General features: G+C 43.1%; 1 protein-coding gene across 1 annotated transcript in view; it reads left to right on the plus strand.

The window, feature by feature from the left end:
• Positions 1-3,724: 3,724 nt before the first annotated feature.
• The window catches only part of dok4 (docking protein 4), a 52,351-nt gene continuing 33,531 nt past the window's right edge, over positions 3,725-22,544 (plus strand). The window contains exon 1 of the mRNA XM_034529328.1: positions 3,725-4,169. The gene's annotated coding sequence lies outside the window, so the exon portion shown is untranslated. The remainder of the gene's footprint in view (positions 4,170-22,544) is intronic.

Genomic DNA, 22,544 nt, shown 5'->3' on the forward strand with positions numbered 1-22,544 from the left:
TTAAAGAGTTCTTATTTGCTGTCATCATTCCTCCTCCGTGAATGGGAGGTGGACTTGAATCCCATGGACCACTTGGACCAGGGCTGGGATAATCCTCAAATAATTTCTCAAAACACATATGTGTGACAGACGTTACATCGTATTTGTGAGTCATATAAAAGTGTGTTATTGTTTCATAAATCTTTCTAGTTTTCCTTGACATAGCGATTTAATTCCTTTCCCTCCCTATAATGCAAAAAAAGGTTCGGTCTGACCTCTGGCACGCCGTGGGCTCGCGGCGTATTTTTCCTCACATACTTTGACCTCAGCAGGATGTAAGTAAGTAGTGATTCCACCCTGTAGCCGTTTTTGGTGACGTGTGGCAGTGATCCAGAGCGTTTATTCCCCTTGTGGGCGCAGGCAGTATGTTGATGGAAGTCAGGCGGGACAACAGGCTTTAAAGGATCATCTCGTCCCGGCCGCGAGCGAGACACACGCGGCGAGGCTGCTTCGAATAACCTTTTTTTAACTTGGAATGACCAAAAGCTCCCAAAGAGTGAGCAGTGAATCAACTCCTTTGTTTTCCCGAACAGCGGATGTAGACTTTTAATCATTGTGGCAGCGACCGGTCACATAAAATAGTGCGAAACAGGAGGTTAAAGGTGCGTTTGTCGGTGAGGACCAACAGACTTTCAATACATTGGACAGATTGATAGACCGTCGGACGGACGGACAGAATCACCTGAAGACTGGTATCACATACACTTTTAGGGGAAAAATCTGCAGAGGATTAAATGATGAGAAACTGTAAGTTTATTCCATCTAGATGAAGCGGTGTATACAAACAGTTTTGATCATTGAAGGCTTGACTCTAAAAAGGATAATAAATCTTGTTCCGTAGTCATGATCTACAGTACAAAGGGATTAAAGTAGCTGCACAAAAATGTAAATGAAGTCCATACTTGATTTGCATGATTTGATTGACTCTTTATCCAACTAGAAGCCGATGACTAAATGTTTTCTTTGAGAAGGGTGCATGATGTGTAGTTCAGGACTCGGGACAGAACTGTCAGGACGAAGACAGACAATTGACTTTCAAGTGCAATTTTACATAAAACAAGTCAGTATTAATAGTTACAGTGACCGACACCTTGTTTCATCTTACACATGGAAGATGAGTTGAGTTGAAACATACAAACGTATCTCTTAATTGGAGTTATCGTAAGTGTTGTGTTTTATTACCTTTTTTTATTTTAAGAAGCCACACAGAGACCAATTAAAATATAACAGCAGCACATGGATTTGGCGATATCGAAGCATTTTAGATTGAACACGTTACAGAAACTTTTAGGTTTAACGTACGCTTTTTTGTTGTTGTTCAGTTTCCACTGCTACTTACATTTTTGTATATCGTAATATATTTTACATGTCTTTTCATATTTTACTTTCTTTTCTTTCTTTTTATGGAGCCTCCCAACAAAAACTTTTCACGCATTTGTACTTTTAACATCTTGAATCTTGCGTTTAGTTATGGTAGCCATCCCTTTGATGAAAAGCATATTGACATTGTAACGTGCAATGGTCTCACTGCTTCCCACTGTAGCATGGCCTCTGTTAGGTGACACGAGATACCAGAGGAAGGGGCGGTCATAGTTAGCTACATTTATCAGCTATAAAGAGATCCACCTGGAACAAGAAATGTACGTTTTCACGAAGGCAACCATCCCAACCTCACAGCGGCATCGGGGGCTGAACTTCATCAGTCGACAAAACCATAAAACTGTCACGGCAAACAGTCCTCTTTCGGGAGACGTTCCCGTTATTTTGTCCACACACCTCCTGTGGGACCAGAGAAGGTGAAAAAGCTCGCCCCATTGCCCCGTTGCAAAGCATGAAACATTGACAGTGACAGCCCTGAACTCTTTCAGTGCACAGCAGGTGTGCGCACGTTCAGCGCCGCCGAGCATCGCGCCATTTTTCATTCGTGCTCTCACCTGATTGGTCGGCTGATTGATTGGCTGTCAGGGTGACTGATGGCGTCTGCGCTCGCGCCCAGCGCGTCCAAGGTAACGCAGCGATGCGACACCCCCGAAGCGCCCCAATCAGCATTTCCTCGGCAAGCAGAGCGGGGAGGAGAGCGCTGCGTCCATCTATCATTCTCATAGTAACTGGTACAGCTCCCCCGATTCTCACAGTTGACCCCATCAAAGCGTCTATTAGTGAAACTGTCTTGTCACCACACACGATTGATGTGTGGGCTTCTCTGACCTCCTCATGTAGGCTAAAGGAACGCTGTAATAACCCGCCCGGCTGTTATGTGGTTGGTTCACGATGGTTGAAATGACATGAGTTGTAATTCTATCGGACGCCACCTCTATTGTGTCACGTGCCATGCTTTATGCATTTTGTTATTTTAAGAAGAAGAAAGAAAGACACTTTTCACCCAATATACTGTATATGGATTTCCATCATGGGGACTTTAAGCATCGCACCTCTCAATGGTTTCACCAGTCTGTCGCAGGCATTTTGACTTTCTTTTTACTTCAAAAACCCTTCAAATATTTACATATTTAAGTTAAAAATATTTATTAATACATGTAAAAAAAGGAAACTAAGGAAACAAATTAAAAAAGCTTAGGTTGTGCCTAAATCCCGTAAAACCAGAGTTGTTTTTACACAATGAATTTTGTACAGATTAAACATACAAGATATGACACGTTAAAGCTACAGTTGGAAACTTTGATCATATTCATAAAAGTCTAAAAAATTACTCTATACCATAAATATAAGATGAGAAAGTTTGTGAGCCGGCCGCCATGTTTAAAAACAGTCAAAGCCAAACCATAAACCACCTACTGACTGGCGAAAATCACAGGTTATCACTCTTGTACTAATTTGTACTTAATTTGTTTGAACAAATTTAATGAAAAGTAATCTTCTAGGAAGATTTTTTGGAACCTTTTGGACGGAGCCAGACGGGTTTCCAGTTTATATCAGGCGGCAACCTGTGGTTCTGCCAAGTAAAGCCAATGCAGAAGTGTCTCTTCTGACCAGCAGGGGGCGAGTCCACGAGTTTATGGTCTCAATCACTACTTTAAAGTCTTCTACAGCATGGTGTAAATGATGGTCTCTTTTAAAGTAGACATATAGGCTAACTGACAGGTCGCTGCCGCTACTAGAGTCTTGTGTCTCTACGTCACTCCTCCGCATTCCAAATGTGGTGTCCTCCGTTCATTGGTTGCGAAAACAACAACATGGCAACGTCCGTAGTTCGAGATGGCGACAAAACTCGCAGCTTCGAAACGGTGGTCCACAAACTAGTGTGTGACGTCACAATGACTACGCCTCATTCATAATTACCATCAATTCTAACAGTCAAAAAGCAAATATGCATATTGCCCGAAAACGAAATGGTCTTTTTTTTTTTTTAAGCAGCCATTATTATCTTAACAAACTTTAGGCATCACTGTCCTTCAAATGAAGTGCTTTTCCAAATGACGACTTGAGCATTGCTGGAAACTTCACTGAGTGTGTAAAGGTGAGAGGATTGAGGGTTGAGGCGAGTCTTCATACACTTGCTTCCGCCACAACTTCCTGTCTAGTCCGGTGACATGCCGGCTTCTGTTTGCCTGTGGCTACTCATTGCCATAAGAAGTTGTTGTCGCTTTACACGGAGGTATTACGGTAGGAGGCGGGGCCTGCTGGAGCGTGGCCGGCCGGCTGGGCGTGTTTAGTCTGTGTGGATGTGCTGTCCTGTCGGGCTCCTGTCCGCTCCGGCACAGCACGGCACGGCACGGCTCAGCGTCGCAGACACATCCTTACAGAGGAGAGAGAGAAAGAGAGAGAGAGAGCAGTGGCGAGCCGCATCCGCGCTGCCGCTGCGTACGAAACAAACCACTCGTGTGTTCGTGTGTGCGTGTGCGCGCGTGTGCGCGTGTGTGTCTACAGACAGCCGGCGGCCACCGTTTGTTTAACCCTCCCGGTCCGGTTTGGATTTACTGTGGCGTCTGCTGCAGCTGAGAGGAGGCTGGCGAGAGCCGGCGGAGCCACTGCAGCAGCAGGGAGGCACGGAGCGGTGGGGTGAGTCAGCGGAGCAGCAGAGGCACCCGTCCGACCACCGGGGGACCCCGCCCGCCCGCAGCCTCCACCCGCCGCGCTGGAGCTCGGCGGCGGTCACAGCTGTCATCCAGGTAACGCGCGCTGAAGGGCTGGAGGTCGAGTTCACGGTGACGCGATGCCCAGCGGTGCAATGACATAGTATTATAACAGAGGTACACCGTTAGTATTAGTATTGTTATATTATTATATTGTATACGATAAGTGGCACTCTATTGCTGGGATATTCATGAAAGTTTTCTGGCATAATACAGTCACTGAAAGACCACATCACACCAGTAAGTGCTCACCCGATAAGTTTCTAAAATGTATTATCGCTCAATTATAGTCTATTTAATTATAATTTAAAAATGTGGACGTTAAAACTCAATAAAAAATCGAGACAATTACGATTTTATATTATTATAATATTATTAAATCATATTACTAATCCGTTTTTGATGTCAAATGGGACAGATTTATAACAATCAAATAAGTCTAATTACTGATTATTCAATTAAGAGAGAGTGAATAAGCAACACTTTTGATAATGAAGTTTTTTGGCAAGAATGCCACTGGCTCCAGCTTCCCAGCCTCTGTTTTTTATGAATATTTCTACAATTCTTAAACAGCATATATTTAGGTTTATAACTGAAGTCGGCATAAACATTCTCCAACTCTGTATTGACCAAAACAATTTATTGATTATTGGAGATAGTTACTTACAGATAAAACAACACTATCACAAAAGGAATCGTACATTTACAGCCCTACACAAAACAATCTGTCTTTTATTCCCTCAACAGTAGGCTCCACACCATGATTTTCTTCCTTGTGCTTCCAAACGTGATACAGACTCATTTTAGAGATGCAGTGAGTGTCTGTCAAGTTGACACAATATCCAAAGTAATATTGTTTGCGATTCCATCCGAACAGCACGCCTGTTCATGACACACTGATACTCCAAATGACTATGGATCAAGTTCAGGTAGCGACCCCTCATTGCCTTAATTGTTCAGGGGTGGGGTGATGCTGTAGCAACGACTCCCTGTGGGTCCTCAACCCCTCCCACATATAGGCGATTCACCAAAAGCAGCTGGAGTCCGTTGGTTTGGTTGTCACAGAACAAAATCCCACTGTTAGTTGGTTCGGCTTTCCTTCAGTCGTTGCACTTATATGCTGTTTCATGTCACTTTGTGGTCCGATGGTTTAATCCCTTTACACCCTAAGGAGTAAGTCTGGTAATGGAGACCCTGTTTTGTGTTTCTTTAGTGCTTCTAACATCCTGGTGAGTGAGTTTGATCATTCCGGGGAGTTGATGGCATCCAGGGTGAAGGGTTAGTCGTTGGACGGTGCATATACCAGCGTGGTTATGCCTATGTGGAGAGGATAGTAGCGTTATAGTGTGTGTATGTGTCCACCGTGGATGAACTATAACGGAAACCTCTGTTGCCTGCGTCCCATGTGTGTTGAGACGCACACACACACACACACACACACACACACACACACACACTCCTGCCGCGGAGCATACCTCCTCTGCTCACGGATCAGTTGTCATGTGTGTGCGTGTGTGTGTGTGTAATCTATAACGCACACTCATTTACCCGTGTCTCCTGAGTGATGCTCATGCATGCGCTTTCATTATTTGCATTCTGGTGTGTGTGTGTGTGTGTGTGTGTGTGTGTGTGTGGCTCAGTCTCCGGGTGAATGAGGAGAGAGGGGAATACAGTGGGGAAGATGGATGGGGGGGTGGGGGAGGTAGAGGATAAAGGTGGAAGGACAGAGAGGAGGAGCAGAAGAAGGAGATTGAGAAGAGAAAGAGAAAAAGGTGTGGGGGGACAGAGGAGGAGGAGGAGGAGGAGGAGGAGGAGGAGGGCTTCTGTACCGTGTTTTTCTTGCTCTAATTTGCTTTGACAGCTGCTCCATTGGCTCAGGCTCTGAACCAGCCTTTACGTTGTATTGGAGGGAGAATCAAGGCTGGGCTGCACCAACAGGATGATTTAATCCAGGATTAGTTCTTTCACAGAACTAGGTTCAAAATGAGCAAATCCAGGTTTGAAATTGAGGAGAGCTTAATTTCACAATTCAAATGTAATTTACGTACATTAAATACCTTTTTTAAACCCAAATGAAATAGACTTTAAACAATATGGAGATGCTTGCTTACCCCACTTTAAAAAAGCTGTCGGGACCTGGTAGGTTTGCTGAGAAGTCAGTTAGTTAGGCTAACGTTCCTCACGGTCGCTCTAATTGCTTCTCCTTCGAGAAAAAAACTTGCTTGCTGAATAATGGAGCAATATGACCAAATAATAGAAGATGAAAAATACGAAAATGGACACAGTGAGGAGAAAACCTTTTTCAATTTCAATTTTTGGTGCAACATAATTGAATTCCATCTCATGTTCAGAGTAAATCTAAACTGACATTTAAAGACAGGTTTAAATATAGTCTTCTGAGCAACAGTATCTGACTTCAGACTTTAGTGCAAGAATGCAACTGTGCAATACTTTGTTTTAGTCTGGCTTCAACACTGCATTTATTTATCATTTACATTTAAACTAATAAACTAACTCTTATTCACTTTGACTATTCTTGCATTTTTACTCACTGAAAATTTTTTCTGCATTTTTGTTTTGCACATATTTTGTAGTATAAACTATGTGGTAATCTTTTTTCTTTCTTGAAAAAAAAGAACACATGTCATATCCTGATATTATTATTACTACTTATATCGGTAAAGAAGATCGTGGCCATATTTACCAGCCCGAAATGAAATTATAGAATTTTCAAATTTTATTCAGTGTCAACGAACCAATGAGGTTGGGGCCGAGAACCACAGACATCGTGGGGCAGTTGTTGGAATATATTGTTTTGTTCACAAAAATAAAAAAATATTAATAACAGTGATACATTGTATTTGTATAGCGCTTTTAAAAATAACTCAAAGGCATATTACTTGGTAAAAAAAAGAAACAATAGCAATATAAACAGGGCAGAGAGATTACATTATAACAGTAAGAAACGGTTATAAAATGAAACCAAGGTTACGGATATATTTGGGAGCAGGAACAGTGGTGGCGTCGATGCACAGGGAGAAGTTTGATGGGATTTGTTTCGTGATTTTGGGCCAAATTCAGATTAATCGCTGTTGAGTTTGAGAAAGTGGGTGGTGGGGGAGATGGATTTAGAGATGTAGCGCTGGGTGTCGTCAGCGTAGCAGTATGATGTTACCTGCATGTAGAGCAGGGGTATTCAATTAATATTCAAAGAGGTCCGCCGTCCGCCTATTAGTGACCCCTGACGTAGAGAACGAAGAGGAGGTGATGGAGTAGCGGACCTTGGGTGACACATTAAGAGCCCTGGGCTGTGTCCAAGTTGAATCTATTGATACTAATGAACTGGTGGCAGTCGGTGGGATAAGACTTGAACCAGGAGAGGGCTGTGCCAGAGATGTGGAGGGAGGATGGAGCGGTTGATGGTGTCAAAGGCTGCACTGCGGTCCAGTAGGATTAGGATGTTGAGGGAGTGATCATCAGAGGAGAGGAGGAGGTTGTTGGGAACTAGTTTCTGTGCTGGGATGAGATCTGAATCCGGATTGAAATAATGTGTACAGTTGCTTGGCGTCCAGGTGAGTTTTGAGTTGGTAGGCAACAGGTGGGGCCAGTAGGGGGAGTAGTCGCGGGAAACTGTGCTAACATCCGACTTAACCTTTGTTGCACAGAAATGAAGTCCTCAAACTGACAGGGTCCAAAGAGACGGGCCCGCCTCCTTTGGTGGCTGAGGTCGCCACTGCATGAGCGCAGCATTGACACCAAAATAACCCCCGTGTCCAAAATCCAAAGAATGTGGCTGGTGTGCTCAGTCACCTGCCCGTGATGACAGGCTACATTACCAGTGTGTGTGTGTGTTTGTGTGTGTGTGTGTGTGTGTGTGTGTGTGTGTGTTCGTCTTGTCCTCCACACTGTCATTTCGGCCTATTACAACTCGCAGCCTGTTTTTACATGTGCACAAAGTGACAATTAGGCTTTTTGACAGGAGCTCTGGTCTATGATGTTTGCCAGACTTGTGTTGACATGTGCTCAAGCCCACGTTTGGCGTGGGCTCTCGTCTTAACTAAAAAAAGCGATTTGTTCGCTTCCGTTCCCATCAGCATCTACTATGCTTCTACAGGTTCTGTATCTGTCCGTGTACATTCTGCATGTATGCAGGATGGAGGAGAGCACAGCAGACGAGGGAACGCTAGTGATGGATAGCCGAGTGACAGAGGATACTATGTCATCTCGCAGCAGCCCTATGGGCGTCGTACGTCAGCTGTCACAGCAGTATGTACACTGTCCGATCTTCTATTTCAAACTGGATGCTGAAAAGCAACTCCTAACTCTCAACCTAAACTGACATCCGATGAGCCCTCGATTCCCTCATATGATAGATGATTCCTCGTCTATATCATGATGAATTGGCACAAATTAGTTGGAGAAAGAAATGTTGAATTCAAACCTCTGTGAGCGGATTGGTTGGTTGATCCTGGGGTTATGTGTCACTGGTTGCTGTTATTGTTTATTAATGTGAGATTCAGACATTTCAAAAAGTATTATGAAATGAGTAAACTGGGATCGGTACATGGTTCATAATGTTGGTAATTAGATAAATTCACTTCACCACCAAGCTCTAAAATGGTGACGTATGTTAACCATTAAAGGGCGACTTATCGGGAGAAGTGGAATATAATATTAATTATAATGTTTTCATTAGTGTACAGTAAATTGGGGCGACTGTGGGTCAGTGGTTAGCAGGTCAGGGGGATCGGCGGTTCAGTCCCCCCCTAGTCGGTGTGTCCTTGAGCAAGACACTTAACCCTGCGTTGCTCCCCGTAGCTGTGTCTACGGTGTATTAATGTAACATGTAAAGTGTCTTTGAGTACCTTTAAAAAGCGCTATATAAATTAAATTGATTATTATTATTATTATTATTATAATTATAAGCACCTGAAATTAAGAATCTTCATTTCCGTTTGTCCTCTTTCGCAGAGTCAGCCATATTGCTACAGTAGCCCAGAATGGACAAACCAGAAACACTGGCTATAGAGGAAGCTTCTTTTGCTTTTTTACATTCACATGGCAGCTTGAATTATCTCTGGAATGGCCTTCCATTACATGTGAGAGAAGCACCTTCCTATCTTTATTCACTTTATTGCAGTACAATCCCCAGAACGGAGTCAGGGCCATCTCCTTTTTAATGCCCTTTAACATTGAGTTGTTTTTATGGGTTATGATTCCATTGTTGTGTGCCCTGTGCCATTAGTCGGTCCATCATCCCTTTTAACGTTGAGGTTTTTATTGTGGCTGTTTTGCTTTGAATATGTATAATTGTGTGCTTTGTTCTATGTATTCTTTTTTAATTGTGTGTAAGTTTATTGGGACCATGCTACAAGGTCATTCTGTACTTCAAATCGATTCAGATTCATCTTTATTGTCATTGCACAGGTACTGAGACAACGAAATGTAGGTTATCATCTGACCAGAGCAGTGCAAAGAAAGCAGTATATATAACAACTTTTAGTTTGATTGTCTGACTACTTGTGCTTTTGGCATTTTATATTTTTTTCATTATCCAAACCGCGGATCCTATTTAGGGTCACGGAGGTCGCTGAAGCCGATCCCAGCTGCCATAGGGCGAAGGCAGGTGACTGTGGGAGGAAGCCGGAGAACCTGGAAGGAACCCACGCTGACACGGGGAGAACATTCAAACTCCACACAATTATTAGAATGGGGAGTACCAACCATAGACTGTATATAAGAAGTGGACGTAGTCACCCGTTGGTTTGTGGACTGATGTTTTGAAGCCTTGATTTCGCCGTCACCACCTTGGAATATGGCCGTGGTCACATTTTTTGTGACAAAACCCTTTCAACTGAAAGGTTGCACTTAATACGTCTTTCTGAGCTTCTGCTCAGGCGTCATCACACGCAACACTTCTAACACTTCTAAGGCAGGGTTGTTGTATGTCAGTGTCAATATACCTTAGTAATGGCTGTCCAATGCCAGTTCGACAGAATACTTGGAGAGACTCATTTCAGGGACTTCATGCAGTGGCCGTCCGCTGTTTGAAAGTGGCGTTTGTAGTTTGTGGCGAGCCCCCCCTCACTGCTTGTTTTCATTTGGTGTCCTCATCAAGTTAACAAGCACAGCAACTCAATTAAAAGAAGGAGTTGGTGGTTTTGTGTGAATGGATCATAATCAGTACAGGCAGCTTCAAGGAGCGCCGGTATCGCTGTGTGTGCGTGTGCGTGTGCATGTGCGCGTGCGCGTGCGTGCGCGTGTGTGCGTGCGTGTGCTTGTTGGTGTTTGTAAATCATGGGGTGACTGCCTGTTTTCTGGTGGTTGGTGCAAAGGATTGTGGGTGCAGTCTGGTTCTGGTTGACTGGCTTTGACAGAGAGAGAGAGAGAGAGAGAGAGAGAGAGACTGTAATTAGTGCTCAGGGCCAACTGACTGCCACATTCCACATCTGTAAATGACAGAGTACAGCCTGGACTCTCTCTCTCTCTCTCTCTTTGTCTATGTCTATGTCTCTCTTTGCAGTTCGGTCATACCAGTCGTTTCCACATCACAGCGTTCAAACCTCCAGAGGAGGAAGGAGATGAAGGCGGTCCTCATCGTCCCCCTCCTTGTTCATCCTCTCTCCTCCTCCTTCCGCGATGCCCTCCCTTCATCTCTTTTCAGGCCTGGTTTTCTTATCTCACACAAGGAGACCAGATCCCTTCACTCGTATCTTGATGCTACAATAGTCTGGATTTTGAATATGCTCTGATGTGTTTCACTTCACACCTTCAGATAGGCACAATTACTATTGTTTTAACTCATCCACCTCATCCCCATACGTGTCCTCCACTACGTTTTGCTCATTTTTTCGTGCCCTTTGTGGTTTCCAACAACACATCACCTATTCTGTGACCGATAACTCATTTCTATGGGCAATGCACAGGGCTGAGCGCCATTTTCTTTTGAACGCCTCTTTTTTTTCCATCACAGCTCTTTTATAACAGACTGGTTAAAAACATACTTCTCTGTAAATGAGTGAATTCTTATAACGTTTCCTGTAACATTATTTAAAAGACTTTTATATCATTTTATTATAAGTTACACAAGTTTGACTTTTAAGTAAACTACTATAAGCGTTCTGACTGGGCTACTTTAGTCACTGATCTGGCAGCACTTCCCGGTGTTTCACCCTTCATGTCCACTGGATGCAGCTGCATTGCTTTCCTGGCTGCCATTGTTCGAGTGTCAATCGGAAGCTGTCGTCTCTTCAGCAGCCACCAACAGACACATTTCCAATATTTGGTACAAATGACTGCTGATTAGTTTTAATGTGTTTTACAAGCACATTGAAAACATAATCAAAGGGGTAAAATCGGTTGTGATGGGTTCATAATACCCACATGCCAATGCTTTAACATCTAATTCCTTTGCACGTTTCAATATCAATGGAAACATTTAAGTGAGTGGGAACATCCCCCTCGCCACGGCAAGCAACCCTCCTCCGCCTAACAACCAAGGCCAGCATCGTGCAACAAGGCCATCCTACTGACGCTGGACAGTTTCTCAGTAGTTGCTCAATAAATAGCAGCATACAAAAAAATTCACAGTTAAATCAATTTAACGCCAGCCTGTGATGAAAAATAATATATGCTAGCTGCTATTGCACTTTCCAATGCATAGCAACCACCGTTCTATAGCAACCTCCTCGTAATGTGCAGGCAGACAGCCCAGAAGGGCCTATTTCATTGTGAACGTTATTATTTATTCATAAAAAAAATTATTGGAATGTGTATAACTTTCATATTGCCATACTTAATGAGTGTTTTCTTAAAGCAATAGATCACTTCACGCCGGCGCGGTTATAGCAAAGCTGAGGGGCGTGTGACCCATTCAGGCAGTATTACTGAACATTTAGAAGTCACATAAAACTGCTTCTTCCCTGTTTCATCTGTATCTCTTCTTAGGAAAGTCTTGCCAGCAGTTGTGGGATAGAAAGTGTGTGTGTGTGTGTGTGTGTGTGTGTGTGTGTGTGTGTGTGTGTGTGTGTGTGTGTGTGTGTGTGTGTGTGTGTGTGTGTGTGTGTGTGTGTGTGTGTGTGTGTGTGTGTGTGTGTGTGTGTGTGTGTGTGTGTGTGTGTGTGTGTGTGTGCATTGAACAGATAGCCGAACATGCGTGGCAGCCTCACACCGATGGACCGGCTATACTAAAATATTTATAGCCGTTTTTCGACCAGTCTTTGCTTCTTCAGCTGCTGCCGACTGAAATGGGAATCCACCAGATCTCACATAAGACGAGGAACTGCTGTACTTGGGGTTTAAGAAGTGGCATCGATACAAATTATTAGTACGGAAGTCGTATGCAGTTTCTATTAAATGCACTTAGCATCGAAAGTGAGCAGGCATAGACGGCTATTTTATTTCACTGTTTGGGAGTGGGTCAATAAACATGAACAACATTCTCAAGAGCAGTTTCTGAAGAGGACACCAACGGTGCTGTCAAAAGTACTGTTGTTACAGTTATTAATATGTATATGAAGGAAATCCTATATATACTGGATAAGTGATAGGCAAATAACTTAAGGGGTGTAACACAACAGCAAGACAATTTCCTTTACTTCTTTACAAGTCTAAATAAAAGAGGGCCATCTGTTGTCTTTTCCCAATGACGCCATTATGAAACCAGTTATTATGAAAACCAGCAATTGGTAAATAAATGTAGGTGTTCTGGGATAAAGGCTATAAGTGTAGTACACAACTATTTGTGGTGGGGAAAAAAATGTCCTTGGTTTTGTATCAGTTTTATTATTTATTATCGTATTAGTCTATTATAAGCTTCCTAATTAGAGAGAGCACGTGTAGGATCCTCTACTAACAGACTATAAGTCCAACAGAATGCTTTTGAAACAAGTTAAATGTAATCTAGATAAATCTAATAAAACACTCAAACTACATTTTGCCAGGTTTTGATGTCCTTTGACCTCCAGATGACCAAATTAATTCTGACTATTCTTTACGAATGTGTTGCACGATTATTGTTGGGGATTCATTTTTTGTTTGTTTGTATAGTCCATTTCTAAACTATAATTAAAGTTCATTACAACCACTTCAAATCAAGCAGGACTCGACGGTACATGAGCCATATAGAACTACTGCCACTGAATGTTTACACTCACGTCATTTCTTTCCCGCATTTGAAGCAATCGCATTAGAAAAGCTGAATGGAAACGACAAAATACAATAAAACTTCCTCAAGACGTTTATACACTTGCTTGAGGTAATTTTTTCCCCTTTTTCTGAAAAAGGTTCATGCACTAAATGAATTATGGAAACGCCTTTGCCAAATAGATTCTGACGCAGCGAACATGTAACTCACATGACTGATCAGCTAGTGAACGTGTGAATGCTCGCTCGCCTTTGTCTCCGGACAACATGAAACATGGCTGAACAATAAAAAACCTTCCCTATTGAAACAACATTTTAATTAAGAAAAAAGACCTCTCCTCATTTCGTTGGATGGGGTTGGATTGACAAGTATCCGCTTCTCAACCTCTACTTCTTCTACCCTGTTTACTGGCGGACTTCAGCCAGTTAAAGTGTACCGCGCGCCGTCTTCTGACCGAATAGCACCTTAGTGTATTCACTCCAAACCAGTTGATGGAAACACAATTGTTAACTTACGTTGTTTTTTTGGGGGGGGGGGGGTTGTGACATTTCAGATGTTTGCCTTGAATTCTTTTGACAATTAAATGGAGACACGGCAAACGAATGATGCCAAACCGTGAAGATTTGGTGCAGCAGTCAAGATTAGTTATGTTATGTTATCATTTATTAAACGGATGTCATAATGCAGTGTGAACAGCTCCGTAGATGGAATCCAGTTCTTTATAAAAAGCTTTCAGCTTTAGACCCTGCTCTCAGGGCTCTGTGAAGAGCGACTCAATCGGTCTCAATAAACAAAGTGTGATAAGAAGGAGAAGTGTGGAGGCGACGTGGGACCTCTGGCTTCTGTTTGCCAAAAGCACTGCTGCTCTGTACCGGCGGGAGCCAGGTCATCAGAGCAAGAATGCACAGTCATCATGATGTAAAAGATGATATAAAGGCTTCATATAAAGAGTAAAATAATATGAGCTGAAGTATGATTCAGCTGCTGAAACGGCAACCCACTGATTAGATAATAGCGTGACTACATGTATCTCACGAGCAGAGCTCGTAGTTATCAAACTTATTCGTTAAAAGGTTATTTGACAAAAGACACTTTTAAAAAAAGCCTTTAACTGATCTTTGGAGTCAAGTGAGAGAACACAGTTGTTACCTTTTAAGGGGCTGAATGGGAAGTGTCTAAAATAATCTACCGTGGAGCACAACAGTGTGTTGTAGAGGGCAGTGATCTTATTAGAAGCCAACATACCAACGCAAAACAGCATCCTTCCTCATTAGGCCGTTTCCTTCTGTGTGTGTGAAGACAAACTCGTGTGTTGGAGCCATGCCCGGTAGTATTTAGTTTGCTCCATCTTGCCTTTCCAAGCCCCAAAACATCGGTGTGGTTACTGTCAGTGCTGCTGTGAATTGGCCCGTCACTCTTCATGTGTTAGGATGAGTGGGAGGGAGGTGGGCCGTGTGTCTGTGTGTATGTGATCACCGAGTCCTTTCAGCTCCTGTGTGTTTTGTGTCATGAATAAGTATATTAATCATCGTTTGTGGGTTTTAGATTTTAAAGCAATTATTAGGAGCAATGTGTAGAACGTGGGGGCATCTAGCAGTGAGGCCGCAGATTGCAACCTACGGTGGTCTTCAGGTAACGTAAAGAACATTAAACAAAAAAGAAAATGGTGTCTTTTCAAATGACACAGCAATGGTCAACGATGAATTGTCTCACATGGGAGTTGAACGGCGGTCTCCTGGGTTAAAGTCTTTGTTTGACCCAACCTCCCAGCCCACCCTACGAGGACTTTCTCGCTCTTAACACCAGTCAGTTGATCTCTGTCTAATGACGCTGCTGGGTTCAATTTTAAGATATTCATGATTCCATATCTCTTTGGGCCACAGGTTATCTATCAGACCTCTTGTTGCCTTATGTCCCCTCCCACCGTGAGATCCTCGGGTGTGTTGTTCCTTGTGCACCAAGGTCCAGAATCTTTAAACAAAAGTGATACAGCCTTGGCAGTCAGGGCTCCGAGACTCTGGAACGACGAGGTCGTGAGGACTCATCCTTTAAATCACTTTTAAAAACAATCAGTTGTGTATGTTATTTGGCATTTAAGTCCACTATACTTTGTGTTTATATGTGTTTAGATTTTGACTTTTAGTTCATGACCTTCTCTTAATGTTTTAAATGCGTTCTGCTTTTGTTTCGAAGCCCTTTTGTAAGAGTGTGAGGAAAGCTAAGCTAAGGAAAGTCTTAGTTTCACTCTAATGTAGACATAGTTATCCCCCTAAATTCTTCGCACAGCTTCTTTAATTGTTACATTGCCATGATGAGGTATCACATGCCGAGTGGACATAATAGGCCTGTTCTATTCCTACAACCGTGATGCTGATGAGCTGGGTGATAAAGCAGCTGCTGCCTGTGTGTCTGACTCTCAGTCGCAACGTGACCACAGATAAGGAGTGGAATTGAAAGGAACGTTCAGACATTTTGGGAATTTGCTTGTTTGTCTTTTGCGAGTCAGATGAGAAGATAAGGAACCGTTTCATCTCCAGAATGTGTTTAGCTTAGCTACGCTTAGTGTAGATGGTGGAATTAAAGGGGAAAGTGTGCCGAGTAGACCTTCTTACTATGGTTGGGCAATATAACAATATTCTGTAAGTCTTGAGACACTAGAGGTTTGTCGATCACCAGTAATCTTTCTCCATGGAAACCTTTTCTCTATGGTCCATGCATTCATGTCATGAAGTACTCAAGAGCTTCAAATTAAATTTTCTCTGATGGACTGCATGGTTTGTGATGATGTTTGGTCCACCTGTATCTTATTTCAGTGTTCAGTTGCAATATTTGTCGCGACAGTTTAAAAAAGAAGTCTGATTGAATAGATGGTCCATTTAGAGTCAAATAGACCATAAAGCAGGGTATGCTTTAGGGCGGGCTTGCTGTGATTGACAGGCCGCTGCCACTACCAGAGTCGTATATACCAGCTCTACGTCACTCTTCTGGGGGATGGGGATCAAATAATCTAATCGTGTGGCTCTTCTAGACTTTTTGAATGTTATCGGGCCGAATTGGTCAAGTTCTGATCGTGAAGTCATTTCTTGGGTTTCGTGAAACTCAAAGCAATTTATCCACCATTTTACAGCTGCAACAGAAGCAACGGAGTTGACTCCAATGTATCAGCTGACCGTCTAGTGTTTATGGAAGTACAGTACGTGGAACATTTTCATCCAGCCCTCACAGTTTATAAAACCAACGTATACATTTAAGATGGTCAACCCCTCTCATTTCACTGTAACTGACTGTAATTCACTTTGTCCCTGTCCCTGTCTCATGCCAATACAAATGATATGATGCAAATTGAAACTGAGCGAGATGGATAGCGCGACAACTGGCTTGATGTCAAAATCAATGCGGACCTCTTTAATAATCAAATAAATGTAGTACGCGGCCTGAAGACTGGGAGAGGGCCTGGCAGCATTGTGAGGCGGTCAACTTTGTCAGCAATTACAACCGACAGCCTTTGAGTTTTATTGTTGGTCCGAAATGTCAATCCGTGTCCCTGAGAACGCAAAGTCACAACTGTTGCCCAAATGCCTGCAGTTTAATAATCCTGAGCACGGGAGTCATGCTGCTGGTATCGTTGAGATTACAGATGAATGCATGTGTGGGTGAGCGAGATAGAGACAGACAGATGTAGATAGAAAGAGACAGAGGGAGAGGCTGTGTGCTCCACTTTGATCTCTACTAGAGTGTGTGCATGTGCGTGTGTGTGTGTGTGTGTTCGCAGTTGGGATTTAAAACAAATTATATTTATCTACATATGAGGTGGCCGCCTTTTTCAATTTTCTATATACTGTAAGTCTGTGTAAATTAAATCTTTCTTCAAGGCTGTTATGTCATTTACAACATCAACATGTTTGTGTGCGTGTGTGCATATTTGTTGGTGTGTGTGCGTGTGTGTGTGTGTGTGTGTGTGTGTGTGGGTTCGCATTTGGGATTTAGAAATGAGGTGGCCCCCTTTTCCAATTTTCTGTGTAAGTCTGTGTAAATTAAACTTTTTAGAGGCTGTCATGTCATTGTAGTTGTGTGTGTGTGTGTGTGTGTGTGTGTGTGTGTAATTTCTGTTGACAGCTTAGTGGTCCGTTGTACTGGCAGATGGAGTTCATTGACCAGTGCCCTTTATGTCCTTCCCTCCTTCCTTCCCAGTACCCTTCTTTCCTTCCCTCCTTCCTTCCCAGTACCCTTCTTTCCTTCCTCTCCTCCTTAGTCCCGTATGTCCTCCTCTGTTGCTCTTCCTGAGGTTTCTTCCCTTTTTTTTCCTCCCTGTTTTTGGGGCATTTCTTTCTGATCCGATGTGAGGTCCCGGGACAGAGGATGTCATTTGTGTACAGATTGTAATGTCCTTTGAGGCAAATTTGTGATTTTGGGCTATACAAAATAAATTAAATTGAATAAATGCATGTGCCTCTAGCACGAGCCCCAAGAGAAGAGCGGCCAAATGTTGGAATTGGACGTTGGAACTTCCTGGTCTATCGATGCCACTGTGCTCAAAAAATTACTCTTCTCTTATTTAAAGACTATATTGGGGAAAGGAATGTCTGTAAATAAGGAACTTTTTTAATTTATGTAAATAAAAAAAAAACATGTATAGCCCTTATTTAAATGATTTGGTCCTTAAGTTGTAAAAAGCACTAATAGTCAAATCCAAAATAATTTTCTTCCTCCTTATTCATGGGAAAGAGCCTGAGAGCGAGGCTGAACCGAGGGCTGGGAGGCGGGTTAAAGGAGACGCTCGTGCTCTGTGGGCCCCATGGATGTGGAGTCAAACTTTCTTTTTTTCTTGCTTCACTGAGCAACTTTCATTGGAATAAACGCGGCCCCGCCTCCAATGCTCTCTTTACAAATCCATGCTCGAGCCTTGAACTTTGAAAGTCCTCACCAAACAGTGTGTGTGTGTGTGTGTGTGTGTGTGTGTGTGTGTGTGTGTGTGTGTGTGTGTGTGTGTGTGTGTGTGTGTGTGCGCACACAGAGATAATATAGTCTGCCAATTTAGCCTCTGAAGTCTGTCTGTGTCCACGTCCAGCTTCGCTGCTGAGGGAAGAAAACGGTCGGGGTACATTTTATAGAGTAATTCACAATAATTAGGTGTTGTACTGCGGGAATGGTTCTATTTTATTTCCCTTCCAATTAGGTTTTCTCTTCTATGAAGCTATATTTGTTCTTTATGCCTGTTTTGCACCTTTAGATGAGACTGCATTAACGACGTTCTCTGTGGATTTGGCTTTACCGGTTTAATGTTTCTCTGTCTCCCTCGTTGACGAGGTGATACGCCTTTGGTTTGAGGGTTTAATACAAAAACAACACAGATACATTTACCGTTACACTGGCGTTCATTTGATAAGCTAAGTAAAAAATTTAATTTACTCTTTTTTTTTTTTTTGCATTTACGGAATCAGAAATGTCCCTGATTATATGTGTAGTAGTTTGTGGTGGTTAACTGTTAAGCCAGTACGCAGATCCATCCATTTCACATCATTCCTTTTTTCTTTCTTTTTTATCAAAGCTTTATAGTGACATTTCTCCAAACAGATACGGTGGAAGTCTATACCCCACACATTAACTTGAGACCAACATTGTGAGATAATACCACTGTAATTAAGTTAATTTCGTTAGTTATGGTCCATTTACTGTAACTTAGACCATAAAGCAGAGTATGCTTTGGGGCGGGCTTACTGTGATTGGCAGGTCGCTGCCGCCACCAGAGCCGTATACGGCATCTTTCCATCAGTCCTCCAAGACTATAGTCACTTCCGTTTTGTGGTTACAAAAAGTCGACGTGGAATTGCCTTACTTGAGGCTTCACAACGGCGGTCCACAAACCAGTGGGCTTACTTCTTATCGACAATCTCTGTGCGGCACTAACCGGTGGCTGTGCGCTCCGGTACGACTACTTGCCTGGGAGGAGAGCGGTTGGCAGTTTCGGGAGACCGACTTTCAGTTGGCGGCTGTGTAGCAACTCAAATTCAGCCAGAGTAAACCACAGCGCCGGCATCCGGTGGAGGTTGTGACCTGTGTAACAGCTAGCAGCAGAGCGTTTGCTGATCCGACAAGGGCTTTGCGGGCAGTCTCCCGGGATCAGGTTTGCATTGGTTGAATTTGAGTTGCTACACAGCCTCACTATCTACTTCCAGCGAACTGGTCTCCTGGAGGCAGGCAGGACGGATCAAGGTACCATTTCAAGACACCGAGATACCACAGAATAATGTTTTGTATTTAAACTATGGTTTTATTACTGTAATTATGTTTAAATCAGTTCCAAGTTACACAAATGTTACTATATTTTAATAAAGTTTGCCTATTTTTTTTTTATATGGGGGAGGGCGGGGGGGGTCGAGGGTCGAGGGGAAGCTGGCAGTGTCCCTACCAATGCTGAGACCAAACCTACGCCCTTGATTCCAAGACACCGAGATACCACGGATTGTTTTCTCGCTTTGAATTTGATTAATTAATTAACCAAGGATCTGTGGTTGTGTATTGGTGTAGTCATATCACATCACTTATTCACCAATAACACATGTTAAAAACCCTCTAGGCTATACAGTAATTGTTTCTTTGCAAACTTACAGTGAAATGGAAACGTTCAGCCACTGCTTCATCAGTTGGTTTAGTCTGGTCCGGATCACAGCGTGCAACCCAGTGCTCTTTGTGGACTTGGAAGGCACCGGCCAGATACACTGGTTGTGTAGCTAATAACTGACTGGATGTGATATTGTACGGAAATGTGCATTGATGTGCAGCATGACTGCAGGTCCTCGACACGCGGCGTTTGGTTTTGTAGCGACGTCCACTCAGACCGATGAGGTTAAAGTCACCTCTCACACAGACAAGATATTTTCAGCATAAATATTTAACACCTACTTTCTCTTCGCTCTTTAATCTCATTACCACTGAGTATGGTAAATAGTTCACTCCGGTCACAGAAAACTCGGCCCTTCTTTGAGCTGAATGCTGACATCGGTTTGCTAAAATGATTACGACGATGCTAATATGGCTCTGAGGCTGATGGGTTTTGAAGTTTTGGACAAACAAAAAATGTTGACCCGAGGATGGCACGAGAGGAAAAGGGAGGTTCATCCCAAGGGGAACACAAAAGTAAAAGCCAAATTTGATCGTGCAATCCAACAATTATGAGAAAACTCAAATAAACATCCACATTATTGAGGGTGTCAGTTTCCTGTATCTGTGTCACTGTGAGATTTTTCTAATTAACAAATCGGGAGAAAATTGACTTTGTTCGAGACCTTTCTTTTTGTCTCGGCAACACATCTGGCAACTATCGTTCGCAAATGCCCTGGCCGACACATTTTTTGGAACGCTAAATATGGCTGGAAATATCAAACTCTTCCAACAGAAAATACGGATAAATTATGCAACTATAACCCAATCTGCTTTCATCCACCTACACCATGTTCACAGCCTTTCCAATCAAGGTGTGTGTGGGGGGAGGGGGGGTGAAAATACGCCATGGACACGCCCACTTAGGACCCAGGAAGTGCATACCATTTCAATTTGCGTAGCTTGTAATGCATCAAATAAAATATAAAAATCAAATGTTTCAAGTGAATCTCAATGTATTGTCATTCTGTTTTAAGAGGGTGACACAACCTCAACTTTTTAATACTTAGTATTTAGACTTTTATTTTTTTTAAGTTGCACTGTTTGCATATTGGAACGGGTGGAAGCCAACTCACCTGAGCAGGTATATAACACAACCTGTCGAGCAAGGGGTTTATGGAATTGTAGTGACATCTGAGTGCGTGTGCGTGTGCGTGTGCGTGTGCGTGTGTGTGTGTGCGTGTGCGTGTGTGTGCGTGTGTGTGCGTGTGTGTGTGCCAGGAGAACATCAGTGCACCAGCTTCATGTGAGGCTTTTTCCCGTGCAGGTTGGAGGCCCGAGCCCAATGTTTTACATCCGCATTACACAGCAGCACCCAATTTGTATCGACACGTCCCGCTCTGGTCGGCCGCCCCACCTCAAAATGAACATAATTGGCACTTTGCTGTCACAGTCACTTTACTCTGTTGCTGCATGAACATAGGCTTTTATGGAGTCCCACTAAATGATATACACACGCTCAGTCATGGTCATCTCCACCCAATCACATGTCGTCTGTTGTGGCGGTCGTTGTTTTGTTGCTTTTGGATGAAGGACCTTTTTTTTTTTTATTGTTGTTGTCAAAACGCTCCGTTCGCCTCTTTTTCATTTGAACATGAATGTATCAAAACATATTACGGAAAGGTCTGAAGAAAGCTGTTTATCGTGACGTGCAAAAGATAAGCGTGAGTGGTTTTGGCTGAGAGTGTGTGTGTTTGCAGTGTATGCATATACGCTCATCTGATACGGGGCTGGAGACGGAGTGTCTTGTCTGTCTGTGGCCCAGCTGTCCAGGGACGTGTTGGTGGGTGAGTGTGGGAGAGAGTGTGTGTGTGTGTGTGTGTGTGTGTGTGTGTGTGTGTGTGTGTGTTTATCCACACCGTTATCTGTGACAGATAGTTATGAGCAGACAGACTGACGCTTTCCCAAGTGTTAGCCTTGGGGCAGACCGGGGAGAGGCATGAGGTTGTGTGTGTGTGTGTGTGTGTGTGTGTGTGTGTGTGTGTGAGAGAGAAAGAGAGAGAGAGAAATGAAGAGATGAGTGTCTGAAATACTCTGTTTTATCCCGTTATCTGTTTTTCTTCCCTTGTTCTCCGCATTACTGCTTCCTTCCTTCTTTTAGTTTCTCTCATTGTTTTGTCTTTGCTGCTATCACTGTTGAATAAATAAATATATATATGTATATATAAATCTTCACAAGTTATTCAGCCTCACCTCCAGAATTAAATTAGTTTTCCTTTCTGAGCGGACCAAGCCGATTTACTGCAAATGATGCCAACACAACACAACAAAATATAGTTTAGAGATTTAGAGAAATAGGCTTATTTGCTTGGTGGCGGAGGGTTAGATTGGGAGGTTGTTAGCGCTCTCTTATCTGTAAATACAAAGCTGTCTGGGTTGGCTTAGCATACAGACTGCAGACGGGGGAGCAGCGAGCCTGGCTCTGTCCAAAAGAAACAACATCCACCGACCAACACCTCGAGGGCTCACTCGTCAACAATTTGTTTACGCTGTGCAGAAACTGAAGTGGTGGGGTTTATGATTCAGAATGTTTTTACCTCAAATAGATTTTATTACTGTGAGACAAAGCCAGGCTGTCCGTTGACCCCGTTTCCAGTCTTTGTAGT

The sequence above is a fragment of the Cyclopterus lumpus genome, chromosome 3 (genome assembly GCF_009769545.1).
Source record: "Cyclopterus lumpus isolate fCycLum1 chromosome 3, fCycLum1.pri, whole genome shotgun sequence".
Lineage (NCBI taxonomy): Eukaryota > Metazoa > Chordata > Actinopteri > Perciformes > Cyclopteridae > Cyclopterus > Cyclopterus lumpus.